We start from the raw sequence: 13973 nt of genomic DNA on the forward strand, positions 1-13973 counted from the left end.
GCTAAGACATCTTTCTTTTTCTTTTTTCTTTTAAACATATGTATTTTTTTATTTGGTGAGCCAGTCCTTCCAAAATCTGGAGTCTCTTACAAACTTCCATGTGAGATAATTCTTTTGCTTGTCTACACTAAATAAATAAATAAAAATTAAAGTAAGAAACAAGAGACCACACCTTGTACCACTCACCTCAAAGAGTTAGAAAGCTTGGTGGCTCTCTTGGGTTTGGAGACCATGTGTACTATATTTGAGCATGCTGCTCTGACTCATTTATCAGTAACCTGTAGGTTTAGAGAAGAGCCTGGCTCCAAAAGATAGCCCTAGGTTGCAGTGCAAGCTCTGTTACTAGTTGGGCCTGATTATCCAACAGATCTGATGCTTTGGATGTATTTGTAACAGAAGTCTTACTTAATACCTTCAGGCAATTCCAATTGGGGAATCACAGCATGGGCACCCAGGATTCTGAAGCAAGGCTCTGATCCCACCCACAAACCACTGGCCACTACTTGAGAAGTTTTTGGCTTGCAACGACTGTTGTAGAAACTAAACTCTTGTCTGTGAGATGCCATGAAACCACTCAATGAGAACTGAGAATTGTTTGATCCATTGGACCGTAACGCTGGGGATGCCAGTCAGCATTCCATGATAAAATGTAAGGGATACATAGACCTTTCTTATTTTCAATCACAAATACTTAGAGCTATAAATTTTACCCTGCATCCTGCTAATCATTTTATGTTTTCATTATCATTCTAACTTCCCTTGTGATTACTTCTTCGATCCATGGATTGTTTAGAACTATGTTGCTTAATTTCCAAAATTTGGGAGTTTTCTGGGTAGCTTATGATTATTGACATCTAATTTAATTCCATTGTGGTCAGAGAACATATTCTATATGATATCAAAGCTTTCAAATTTATTGAGACTTGTTTTATGGCTCAGCATATGGTCCACTAGTGTGTACAATGTTTGAAAAGAATATGTATCCTGCAGTTGTGGTATACAGTTTTATAAATTTCCATTAGCACAAGATATTTGATGATATTGTTCACATAATCTATGTCTTTCTTGATATTTTAATGTCTGTTAGTCTATTGCTGAGGGTTTCTTTTCATCTCCAACTATGATTGTGGAACTGTGTATTTCATCTTTTAGTTCTGTCAATTTTTGTTCCACGTATTTTGAAGCTCTGTCATTAGGTTATAATCTCTGTTGTCACAAATTTATAATCCTTATATCTTCCTGGTGAATTGATCACTTTGCCATTATGAAATATCTATCTTTTAAAATATTTATTTTATTTATTTATTTTGGCCAGGTCTTAGTTGTGGCATGTGTGATCTTTCAGTGCAGCACGTGAGATTTCTCTAGTTGCCCCCTGGCATGTGGGATCTTAATTCTCTGACCAAGGATCAAACCTGCATCTCCTGCATTGGAAGATGGATTCTTAACCACTAGACCACCAGGGAAGTCCTAAAGTATCTACATCCCTAGTTGTTGTCTTGAAATATACTTTAACTCATATACTCTCTCTAGCCTTTACAAGCTAACTCTTTGCATGGTATATACTTTTTCCTTCCATTTTATTTCCTCTTTTAGAGCTCATCTCTTATATACAGCAGGTATTTGGGTTTTGCTCTTCTTTATCCAAACAACCTCTGCCTGTTAAGACATAAGTGTTTATTGTTGGATGAGTGGCAAAGGAGAAGACCCTTAGGCCTGGTCTCATTTGTATCCTTTCCATCTGATGATGAATGCTTTTGGACACTACAGACTTGAGAATGGATCAAATGGTTTCCAGGTTATGGAAGGAAGGTCACCTGGTTATCCCAGGGACAAGCATGCAGTCTTTATCAGGGCCTAGTAGTATGATAAAGCTGTTTCTCAAAGGAGATCAGTTACTTATTAAACAGAGCATGACTTTCTTCACTTCTGCATTGCTGCTCCTAGGCTTGCTATAGCCTCAATCAGCAAGGTGATTGCAACATGATTGGGATCTGGTGAGTCGTGGAGACCAAGTGGCCCATCTACTTAGATTGCAGGCTAGACCAATTGGACAGTTTCCTTTGCTCTGGATTCCTGTCAAAGCCAATGGTCTTTCAGGTCAACTCAGTAGGTGAGTGGCTGGCAAGACACCAGATATAAAGTGTGCTTCCTCAAAAATCCAAGAAAACCATCAAGTACCCAAATTCAACTACTCTAAGACACCATCAACTGAAAGATGCACCTTTATTTATATTCCACTATGAAGAATTTTATGAAACATTATCAATTAAACTATAGCATATAATTGATTGTAATATAAATTCCATTTCAGAGGTATTAGAATATTGGAAAAAAATATTGTGAATGAACTAAATGCCACTGAATTGTTCATTTAGAAATAATTAATTTTATGTTATGTGAAGTTTGCCTCAACAACATTTTATTTTTTTAAATGTGAATCAGTAAAAGATAGCATTCTGTTGCTTTCATATGGTAGGAGGGTATAAGGTGAAGCAACTGGTACTTAGGAAAGGACATTGTGACACCACCTAGAACACTGGCTCTGCAGAAACATCACTCACGTGTATTTTCATGGAATTTACCTTGATTTACCAGAAGGGGTCAACAGAAGGCTTTCACAGAACTGTGTCACTATTTACAAGGATTGTCAGAAGTCACCCATTAGCCTCAGCAGGGGAAGAGGGGCCACTTCCACTGGCCGGGGAGACTCAAGGCGGGTAGGATTTTAGATGCTCTGAGTTCTCTGACTGCTTTCTTTTCTGGTCAACACTCTGACATTCACATAACAGACTGGCAAGGCTGTGAATTTAATTGGTATTATACTACAGTAATCCCCAATATCACACTTCGGATTTGATTTTCAGTTACTATCATCCTCATGACTGCAAGAGATAAATTATTTTTATGATAGACATAGAAAGTCAATGGTTTGGGACTTGTCTTGAATCAAAATTTTAGAGTATTGAGTTTCACATTCTTTTCTTCTTTTGTTTTTTTGCTCTGTTCAGAAATTCCTCTTTACTGTATTCACACATCCCTTCTGCCCTCCATACTGTTCTGTGGCAGAGGCCACTTAGTTCACCAACACATTGCCTTCATCGTTTATTCAGGTGATAATTGATTGCAAGTGATAATCAGTTGGCAGCAGGCCAAGGGCTACCTTTGAGATTACCTATATTTTCACTGCTCTAAAATAAATACCAAATTCATGCCTGTTATGATACCAATTTCTTTACCAGTTAAGTCTCATAGTTCTGAGTCATGTTTTCCAGTTTAAAAAAAAAGTAGCCAAAATTGTTCCAAGAAGAATTAGAAAGCCAAATGGGGCAATAACCATAGAAAAACTGAAAATATTGTTATTGAATGACAAAGTTAAAAGGTAACAGGCTGAGAATTTTAAATAGGTGAGTTCTAGTTGAACTTCAGGGGAAAGATTATTTCTCATTTATAAATAAATAAGTCAACTTTAGAGCATATAAGATGAAATTTCCTCAAGGAAAGTAGCATGATATCAGAGCCTAATAAAGAGAGAAACACGTTTGAAGGATACATAATTTTCACATTATAGAATCTATGTAAGAAAATAAGAAAGGGCTGAACATCCTACTCACTGGTCAGGGTGCACGACAGGGCAGAGATGGAGGGTAGGTTAGGCAAGGTAAACCAGGCACTAGGCAAAGGACTTGCATCAAAACCAGTGAAATACATTCATGTGAGTGATTTAACTCAAGAAGTCTGATCGCTGGATATTATATGGAGTTTGGCAAGATGCCTTCTCCCAAGAGCATGCTGAAAGATGCAGAGATGATGGAACAAATCCTGAAGGACATGGAGATTACAGAATATGAGGTAAGAGTTGTAAATCAGATGTTGGAGTTTGCCTTTCAATTTGTGACCACAATTTTAGATGATGCAAAAATTTCTAAGAGAGTTACTGTTGATGTTCATGATGTGCAATTGGCAATCCAGTGCTGTGATAACCAAGCTTTTACCTCTCCTTCCCCAAGGGATTTTTTTTATTAGACATTGAAGAAAGAAATCAAACTCTTTTGCAATCAGTCAAGCCATATTCAGGCCCTAGATTGCCACTTGGTAGATACTGCTTGACTGTTCCAACCTATAGACTTTAATCTTTACCAAATAAAGACATATACTCTGCAGGCAGAGTAACAGTTCTACAGGTAAATGTTGGCTCAGTTTTTGGCACACCAAGTGCTCCCACTCCAGTCACCCAATCCCACAAACCATGTCTGTTTCAACTAAGGTTAATTCTTTACCAGCTAAGCCACCAGGGAAGCCCTCAACTAAGGTAGGGACTCCAATGTCCCTCACACAGCCAAGGTTTACAGTACAGATTCCTGCTTCACAGTCCCCAGCTGTAAAAGCGTCAGTTCTTGCAACAGCAGCAGCTCACCGTATTCGGATTAATCCATCATTAATAGGGTCCAAAAACACTATTATTACCACTAACATGAAGCCATCATAAAAGACTTGCAATGAGTCATCAAACAAGTTAAAAGAAAATGTGAAGGTGATATTGATAATGATGATGGTGATGACAATCATTTATAATCTAGCCTTAATGCGTGTAACATGTATACTTGGTCTTGAAACCACTGTACTGAAATTAAACACGCACATGATGTTTTCAAGTTGTTTTAGAAAACTTCAATAGTAGTTAATGAGTACATATAGTTACCATAGTTTTCAATTAAGATGTTAGATTTTCTTTAATAGGACTAGTAGTCATTTCTCAGCAGCCTTTAAGTATAAAAAACAAGTTGTCATTAAAGAAAGAAAGGAAGATAGAAAGAAGGAGAAGAAAAGAAAGAAAAAAGATGGAAAGCCACACAACACATTTTACTGACTGGCATATCCTGAAGCCAAAACCAGGTAAGGGCAAGAGAAAAAATACATGTACATGATATGACCAATGAAGCAAAAATCCTAAATTAAATCTTAACAAGTTAAATCCAGCAGTGTATTGAAAGAGTAATGCATCAAGCCCAAAGAGGATTTACCCCAGCATTGCTAAGATGGCTCAGCATTAGATTATATATCAATTTAACTTATTATATTAATAAATAAAAAATTTTAAATGAGTGTCTTAAATTCAACATCCACTAATGATATAAAAGAAAAAATTTCCTAGCCTGAAGGAAAAGAACAGCTTTAATTTGATGCATTGTTTGTTTTTAATAAAACAATGATAAAAACTTACAGCAAATGCCATACTTAATGGTGAAGTAATAGACACACATTCCAATTGAAGTCAGAAACAAGACAAGAATGACCTTTATCACCACTACTATTCAAATGGTATCATTTACTTTCTCTAATTCAAAAAGAGAAGGAAAGCAATAAGAGGTATAAACATTAGAAAAGAAGAGGCAAATTGTGATTATTTGCAAATGACACTATGGCTTACATAGAAAAACCCAAGAAAATCAATTGACAAACTATTAGAATTAATAAGAACTTTCAGGAAGGTGACCACATACAACATCAACGTAAAAAAAAATCAATAGCTTTCCTATATACCAGCCATAACCAATTAGAAAATGTAATATAAAATAAGATTCTATTCACAATAGCAGCAAAAACTATTAACCACCTAAGAATAAACCTAAAAATAAAAATTACTTTGGCCCCTTACAGATAGTTCAAAATTAGGAAACCTCAACCTAATTAATCACATGGATGAAAATCAAGTTGAAAACTGTACAATTATACAACAGCTAAGAAAGGTCAAGGACAGCTTCTGGTAAAAACACTAAGTAAAACAAGAGACAAAGGATACTTCCTAACTATGATGAAGAGTCTTTTATTTTCTTTTTCTGAGAAACTAACTTCAGTTCAGTTCAGTCACTCAGTTGTGTCCGACTCTTTGCGACCCCATGAACCGTAGCACGCCAGGCCTCCCTGTCCATCACCAACTCCCAGAGTTTACCCAAACTCATGTCCATTGAGTTGGTGATGCCATCCAACCATCTCATCCTCTGCCGTCCCCTTCTCCTCCTGCCTTCAATCTTTCCCAGCATCAGGGTCTTTTCACGTGAGTCAGCTCTTCGCATCAGGTGGCCAAAGTACTGGAGTTTCAGCTTCAACATCAGTCCTTCCAATGAACACCCAGGACTGATCTCCTTTAGGATGGACTGGTTGGACCTCCTTGCAGTCCACGGGACTCACAAGAGTCTTCTCCAACACCACAGTTCAAAAGCATCGTGCTGCAGTTCATGGGGTCGCAAAGAGTCAGACACGATTGAGCGACTGAACTGAACTGAACTGAAGCGCAAATATCATATTAAATGGTTTAACATTAAGCATACTCCCATAAAGACAGAAACAAGGCAGGGACCATTGCTATCACTCAAAATTGTTGTGTGTAAAAATGAAAGAGAGGATTAAAAAGTGAGAGTAACAGCTTCATACAGCAGGTCTCATTTCAGAATCTGGGAGTACCACCCCCCCCCCATAAATAAGACCAGATGCTTTGATTTCATATTACATAATAGAATGGAAATTGAAACCTCACTCAGAGGCACAGATTGATCAAAAGGGGTTTATTTGCTTCTTTCCCTATCAAAGTCTTGGCCAAGTACTATCAAGAGTTCATACTGTTCCTGTCCTCTGCAAGTAGGAAAGATTTTTAAATTATTCAAACAGTCCTGAGACCCACCAAAATCTGAATGAGAGTCTTGTTGCGTAGAGTATTCTTGGTTGTGAGTTTTTGCCTTCATCACTTTAAACATGTTGTGCCACTTCCTTCTGGCCTGCTGAGTTTCTGCTGGAAAATCAGCTGATAACTTTATGGGGGAATCCCTTATATGTTATTTATTATTTTCCCTTAGTTGTTTTTAATATTTTCTCTTTATCTTTAAATCTGGTCAATTTGATTACTATGTGTTTCACCGTGTTCCTCCTCGGGTTAAACCTTAATGGGACTCTGCACTTCCTGGACTTGGGTAACTATTTCCTTTCCCATGTTAGGGAAGTTTTCAGCTATTATCTCTTCAAATGTTGTCTCAAGCCATTTCTCTCTTCTCCTTCTGGGACCCCCTATAATTTGAATGTTGGTGTGTTTAATGTTGCCCTGAGATCTCTTAGACTGTCTTCATTTCTTTTCATTCTTTTTTCTTTATTCTGTTCTGTGGCAGTAATTTTCACCATTCTGTCTTCCAGATCACTTATCCATTCTGCCTCATTTTTCCTGCTCTTGATTATTTCTAGTGTATTTTTCATTTCAGTTATTGTATTCTTCAACTCTGGTTGTTCTTAATATTTTCTAACTTTTTGTTAAAAACTTCTTGTAACTTCTCTCCATGTGCATCGGTTCTTTTCCTGAGTTCTTTGATTATTTTTACAATCACTGTCCCTGAACTCTTTCTTGGGTACATTGCCTAGCTCCACATCACTTAGTTGTTCTTCTGTTTTATTTTGTTCCTTCATCTAGAACATAGTCCTCTGCCAACTCATTTTGTCTAAATTTCTATTTGTATTTTATGTATATGGAAGGTTATTTATGTTTCTTGGCCTTGGAGAAGTGCCCTCTGTGGGGGACGTCATATCTGTCGCCTCTCATCACCCAAGGGCCAGGGATCAGCTGGTCCCAGGGTAGGTTCTGACCTGCATTTGTAGATTCAGTTCTGCAGGCTGCAGGATCATAGTTTTCTTGCTTCTGGTGGTGGGTGTGACTGGTCCAGAGACTTGTGCAGGCTTCCTGGTGGGAGGGGCTGGTGCTTGCCCACTGGTGAATGGAGCTGGGTCCTGGGCTCCAACCCAGCTGGGTCCTGGGTCTAGTAGGCAGGGTCATGTCAAAGGATGTGTGTGGAGGTGGCTGTGGGCTCAGGAAGTTTTTAGGCAGCCTGTCTGCTGATGGGTGGGGTTGTGTTCCCACCCTGTTAGTTGTTTGGCCGAAGGCACTGGGGCCTGATTAGTGGGGCCAGGTCTTGGTGCTAATTCATTCCAATTCCAAAGGAGGACAATGCCAACGAATGTTCAAACTACCACACAATTGCACTCATTTCACATGCTAGCAAGGTAATGCTCAAAATCCTTCAAGCTGGGCTTCAACAGTACTTGCACTAAGAACATCCAGATATACAAGCTGTATGTAGAAAAGGCAGAGGAATCAGACATTAAATTGCCAGCATCCACTGGATCTGGGGATTTCCGGAAAAAAAGCAAGGGAATTCCAGAAAAAAAAAAAAAATCTACTTCTGCTTCATTGACTATTCTAAAGCTTTTGACTGTGTGAATCATAGCAAACTGTGGAAAATTCTTAAAGAGGTGGGAATACCAGACCATCTGATCTGCCCCCTGAGAAACCTTTATGCAGGTCAAGAAGCAACAGTTAGAACCAGACATGGAACAATGAACCGATTCAACATTGAGAAAGAAGTATGTCAAGCCTGTATATTGTCATCCTGCTTATTGAACTCATATGCAGAATACCTCATGCAAAATGCCAGACTTGATGAGTTACAAGCTGGAATCAAGATTGCCAGGAGAAATATCAATAACCTCAGATATGCAGATAACACCACACTAATGGCAGAAAGCAAAGAGGAACTAAAGAGCTTCTTCATGAATGTGAAAGAAGAGAGTGAAAAAGCTGGCTTAAAACTCAACATTCAATAAACAAAGATCATGGCCTCTGGTCCCATCACTTCACGGCAAATAGATGGGGGATAAATGGAACCAGTGAGAGACTTTATTTTCTTGTGCTCCAAAATCACTGCAGATGGTAACTGTAACCATGAAATTAAAAGACGCTTGCTCCTTGGAAAAAAAGCTGTGGCAAATCTGACAGTGTATTAAAAACCAGAGTCATCACTTTGCCAACAAAGCTCCACATAGTCCAGGCTATGGTTTTTCCAGTAGTCATGTACTGATGTGAGAGTTGGATCATAAAGAAGGCTGAGTGCCGAAGAAAGGATGCTTTTGAACTGTGGTGCTGAAAAGACTCTTGAGAGTCCCTTGGACAACAAGGAGATCAAACCAGTCAATCCTAAAGGAAATCAGTCCTGAATATTCATTGGTAGGACTGATGCTGAAGCTGAGGGTCCTATACTTTGGCCACCTGATGTGAAGAACTGACTCATTGGAAAAGACCCTGATGCTAGGAAAGATTGAAGGCAGGAGGAGAAAGGAACAGCAGAGGCTGAGATGGTTGGATGGCATCACTGACTCAATGGACATGAGTTTGAGCAAACTCTGAGAGTTGGTAAAGGACAGGGAAGCCTGGTGGGCTTCAATCTATGGGGTCACAAACAGTCAGACATGGCTGAGACATTGAATAACAACAACCCAAACAAGAAATCTGCCTCCAATAAGAGTTCAAGTAGATGAAGACTTCCTGATATTTCTGTCACCAGCTTTTATGACTCCAGAGAGAACAACAGACATCTTCTCTCTCTCCAGAAGACTCCCCAAGACCAGCATGTAGGTCTGGCTCAGGCTCCAATGAAGTCACTGCTTTCCCCCTGGCTCCTGGGGTACACGAGAATTTGCATGCACCCTGCAAGAGTGGAGTCTCTGCTTCCCCCAGTCCTGTGGCGCTCCTGCAAACAAGCCCCACTGGCTTTCAAAGTCAAATGCTCTGGAGGATCCTCCTCCCCATACCAGACCCCCAGTCTGGGGAGCCTGATGTGGGGGTCACAGCTTTCACTTCTGTGAAAGAACTTCTCTGATATAATTATTCTCCAGTTTGTGATTTGCCCACCCAAGGGGTATGGGATCTGATTATATGATGAGTGCATCCTTCCTACCATCTTGTTGAGCTTCTTCTTCATGTCTCTGGGTGTAGGATCTTTTTTTGGTAGGTTCAAGTCTTTTTTTATCAGTGGTTGTTCTGCAGTTAGTTTTGATTTTGGTGTTCTTGTGGGAGGAGGTGAGCTCAAGGTCCTTCTACTCTGCCATCTTGTCTCCTCTCCAAATCAAGAGAAATGTTTTTTAAAACAAAGAGAGAGATGACTATATGGTAAAATAGTTTATAATTAAAAACTTATTTTTACCAATACTATAAATGAGGCTTACTCACATATTACATTAAAGGATTTTTGAATTGTCAAACGAAACAAAGTCCAATCCTGTTATCTAAAAACACACTTAAACAAAGAGATTAGAATGCTTAAAAATAAGAGAATGGATAAATTTATACCAGGCAAGATGTAAAACACAAAAACAGCAAGGGTCATGATGTTGGTATCTGTCAAGATAGAATTCTGACCAAAAGACTTTGGAAAGAAAAAGGAGGACTTTAAGAAATGTTAATGGCTAATTTGAGAATGGAGATACGTAGTCAATAACATAGAGTCAGCTTCCACCAAATAAAAACTACAGCAGATGCAGATGAAACAGAAACACATTAACAAGAGAAAAGATTGATACATTAAGCTCATTCCAAGACAAAGCAAGTGGATGAAATACGAATAAGGATTTAGGAAACCTTATCCAGTGCTACGGAAAATGTGGTTACAGACTGCTGCCAATTCATGAACTGTGGTTACCAGATGCAGTGAGATAAGAAGCTTGCTCCAGAATATAAATCAACGCACTACTTCCTTCATTTGCAAAGTCTTGCCACCAAAAAAAAAAAAAAATCAGCTGAACTGCTGTGTGCTTAGCGACATAGTAGACTGGCTACTTCGTGAATCACTGACCTAAACAGCATAATTAGTACGGTAACTCTTACAAATGTACATCAAATTCTGAATACCTATATTAGTGAATGTACCTCCTTTTGAAGTACACATGGAATGTCCCTGAAAATGGACATCTTAGGACATAAAGAAAACTGGCAACAAGCATTGATAATTATTAGAAAAAATGCAAATCAAAGCAACAGTGAAATATCACCTCATTCCTGTCATCAATAACCTCAGATATGCAGATGACACCACCCTTATGGCAGAAAGTGAAGAAGAACTAAAGAGCCTCTTGATGAAAGTGAAAGAGGAGAGTGAAAAAGCTGGCTTAAAGCTCAACATTCAGAAAACTAAGATCATGGCATCCGGTCCCATCACTTCATGGCAAATAGATGGGGAAACAGTGGAAACAGTGTCTGACTTTATTTTTCTGGGCTCTAAAATCATTGCAACCATGAAATTAAAAGACGCTTACTCCTTGGAAGGAAAGTTATGACAAACCTAGACAAAATATTAAAAAGCAGAGACATTACTTTGTCAACAAAGGTCTGTCTAGTCAAGGCTATGGTTTTTCCAGTGGTCATGTATGGATGTGAGAGTTGGACTCTAAAGAAAGCTGAGCACTGAAGAATTGATGGTTTTGAACTATGGTGTTGGAGAAGACTCTTGGGAGTCCCTTGGACTGCAAGGCGATCCAATCAGTCAGTTCATCCTAAAGGAGATCAGTCCTGGGTGTTCATTGGAAGGACTGATGTTGAAGCTGAAACTCCAATGCTTTGGCCACCTGATGCGAAGAGCTGATTCCTGTGAAAAGACCCCGATGCTGGGAAAGATTGAGGGCAGGAGGAGAAGAGGACGACAGAGGATGAGATGTTTGGATGGTATCACCGACTCAATGGACATTGGCTTTGGGTAAACTCCGGGAGTTGGTGATAGACAGGGAGACCTGGTGTGCTGCGGTTCATGGGGTAGCAAAAAGTTGGACACGACTGAGTGACTGAACTGAACCTGTCATCAAAAAGTCTACAAATAACAAATATCAGAGAGGATATGGAGAAAAAAGAACACTTGTGCACAACTGGTGCAGCCACTATAGAACAGTATGGAGCTACCTCAAAAAACTAAAAATAGAGCTACCATATGATCCAGCAATTTCACTGTTGGGTATATATCTGGATAGAACAAAAATGCTAATTCAAAAATATACGTGCACCCTAGTGTTCACTGCAATACTATTTACAATAGCCAGGAAATGGAAGCAACCCAAGTGCCCATCAAGAGCAAATGGATAAAGAAGATGTGACATATATGTACAATGGAATATTACTCAGCCACAAAAAAGGATGAAATTCTGCCATTTGCAGCATTATGGATGGCCCTAAAGAATATGTGCTTAATGAAATGTCAGACAGAGAAAGATAAATACTGTACAATAAGTGGAATCTCAAAAATAAAATGAATGTATATAGCAACAGAAAAAGACTCTCGGATATAAACAACAAACTAGTGGTTACCATTAAAGAGAGGGCAAAGGGGAGCAGCAAGATAGGGTATGAGATTAAAAGATGCAAACTATTCTGTATAAAATAGATAAGTGACAAGGTATCAGGAAATTAGTCATTATTTTGTAAGAACTTTTTGTTGCTGTTGTTCAGTTGCTGAGTCATGTCTGACTCTTTTCCACCCCATGGACTGATGCAGCACGCCAGGCTTGCCTGTCCTTCACTATCTCCTGAAGTTTGCTCAAACTCATGTCCATTAAGTTGATGATGTCATACAACCATCTCATCCTCTGTCGCCCCCCTACTCCTGCCCTCAATCTTTCCCAGCATCAGGTTCTTTTCCAATGAGTCAGCTCTTTTAGTGGAGTATAATATGTAAAAATACTATGAATCACTATGCTGTATACCTGAAACTAACATAATATTGTAAATCAACTATACCTCAATTAAAAAATAATAAAATAAAATAATGTAAAAAATTTAAATGCAAATAACAGGCTGTGTTCTATGACTACAATGCTAGATATTGATGATAATAATAAACTCTCTGCCACTTGGAAAAAATTTTAATACACATACTTTTAAATGATTCCTTCGATGAAGGAAAAATAAAAAATTTAGAACTCTTGAAAATACTACTGCTAATAGTGTAAACATTACATCTGAATAAATGGTCTATGGCAAAAAAAAGAGTTATCAGAGGAAAATTCTTTATGAATTTTCTAGCAATGAATATGAAAGTAAGTAAATGAAACACTGATGTCACAAAGATAGAAAAAGATCAAAGAAAACCAAAGTAAAGCACAAGCAAAGAATTAATAAGAGTGAAAAATTAGTGAACTAATAAAACAGTAAAAGTAATACAGAAATCAAAAGGCTTATTTGAAAACAGTAATGATGTACACAAATTATTGAGTAACTTAATTTTTAAAATAAAGTGTGAAACATACAAACTAATGACAGGGCCATCAAAACAGAGCCTATTAATTTGTACAATTTTATGCAAATAAACATGAAAATCTTGAAATAAATAAGATAACTGAATGCCACTTGAAGAATTCTAGAGCATAGAAGAGGAAGAAACACTTCCAATTTCTTTTTGTGGAACAAGTATAACATTGATAGTAAATGAATAAAAAAGATAAAATATTAGGAAGCATATATTAATAACATTAAATAAATACATATAACTAAGTGGGGTTTATTTCAGGAATATAAAGATCATTCAATACTAGGAAATCTGTTAACATAATGTATCAAATTTATACACCTAAGGAGGAAATGATAATCTCCCTAAATATTGAAAAGGCCTTCAACAAAATTCAAAGCCCATTCATGTTAAAGACTCAATAAAAAGTAATTGAGGGATACTTCCTTTACAATATCTTGGCCCCAAATTAATTAGTGGGCAAACCCTAGAGGCTTTCCTACTGGTGATATAATTAAAAAAAAAAAAAATTTTTTTCTCCCAGATTCCTGGCACAGAACTTAAAATATCCTTGGAATTTCCTAAGTGATAGGGGTATCTTGTTACTCATAACAAGCCCCCTGGTACTTGAAATTATAAACTCAATACTTGAATTTATATATTTAATACTTTATAAACTTGATACTTGAGTTTATGTTAATGAGGGGCTTCATGGTGATGATTCACAGCAGAGAGGGGTATGGTAGCTTCAGGATGAAGGCTGGGCCCAGAAGAACCAGGCCACCTGATTAGAGCATTGGAATGCTCAGCCCCACGCTCAACTTCAAGAAGTGGAGAGGAACTGGAGACTGAGTTCAATCACCAAACTAACGATTTAAAAACTCAGGGCCA

At 38.1% G+C, this 13973-nt stretch overlaps 1 pseudogene; it reads left to right on the forward strand.

Moving 5' to 3' along the window:
- Window positions 1-3756: 3756 nt before the first annotated feature.
- LOC133040338 (transcription initiation factor TFIID subunit 9-like) lies at window positions 3757-4575 on the forward strand (annotated as a pseudogene).
- The last annotated feature ends 9398 nt before the right edge of the window (window positions 4576-13973 follow it).

The sequence above is a fragment of the Dama dama genome, chromosome 20 (assembly GCF_033118175.1).
Source record: "Dama dama isolate Ldn47 chromosome 20, ASM3311817v1, whole genome shotgun sequence".
Classification (NCBI taxonomy): Eukaryota; Metazoa; Chordata; class Mammalia; order Artiodactyla; family Cervidae; genus Dama; species Dama dama.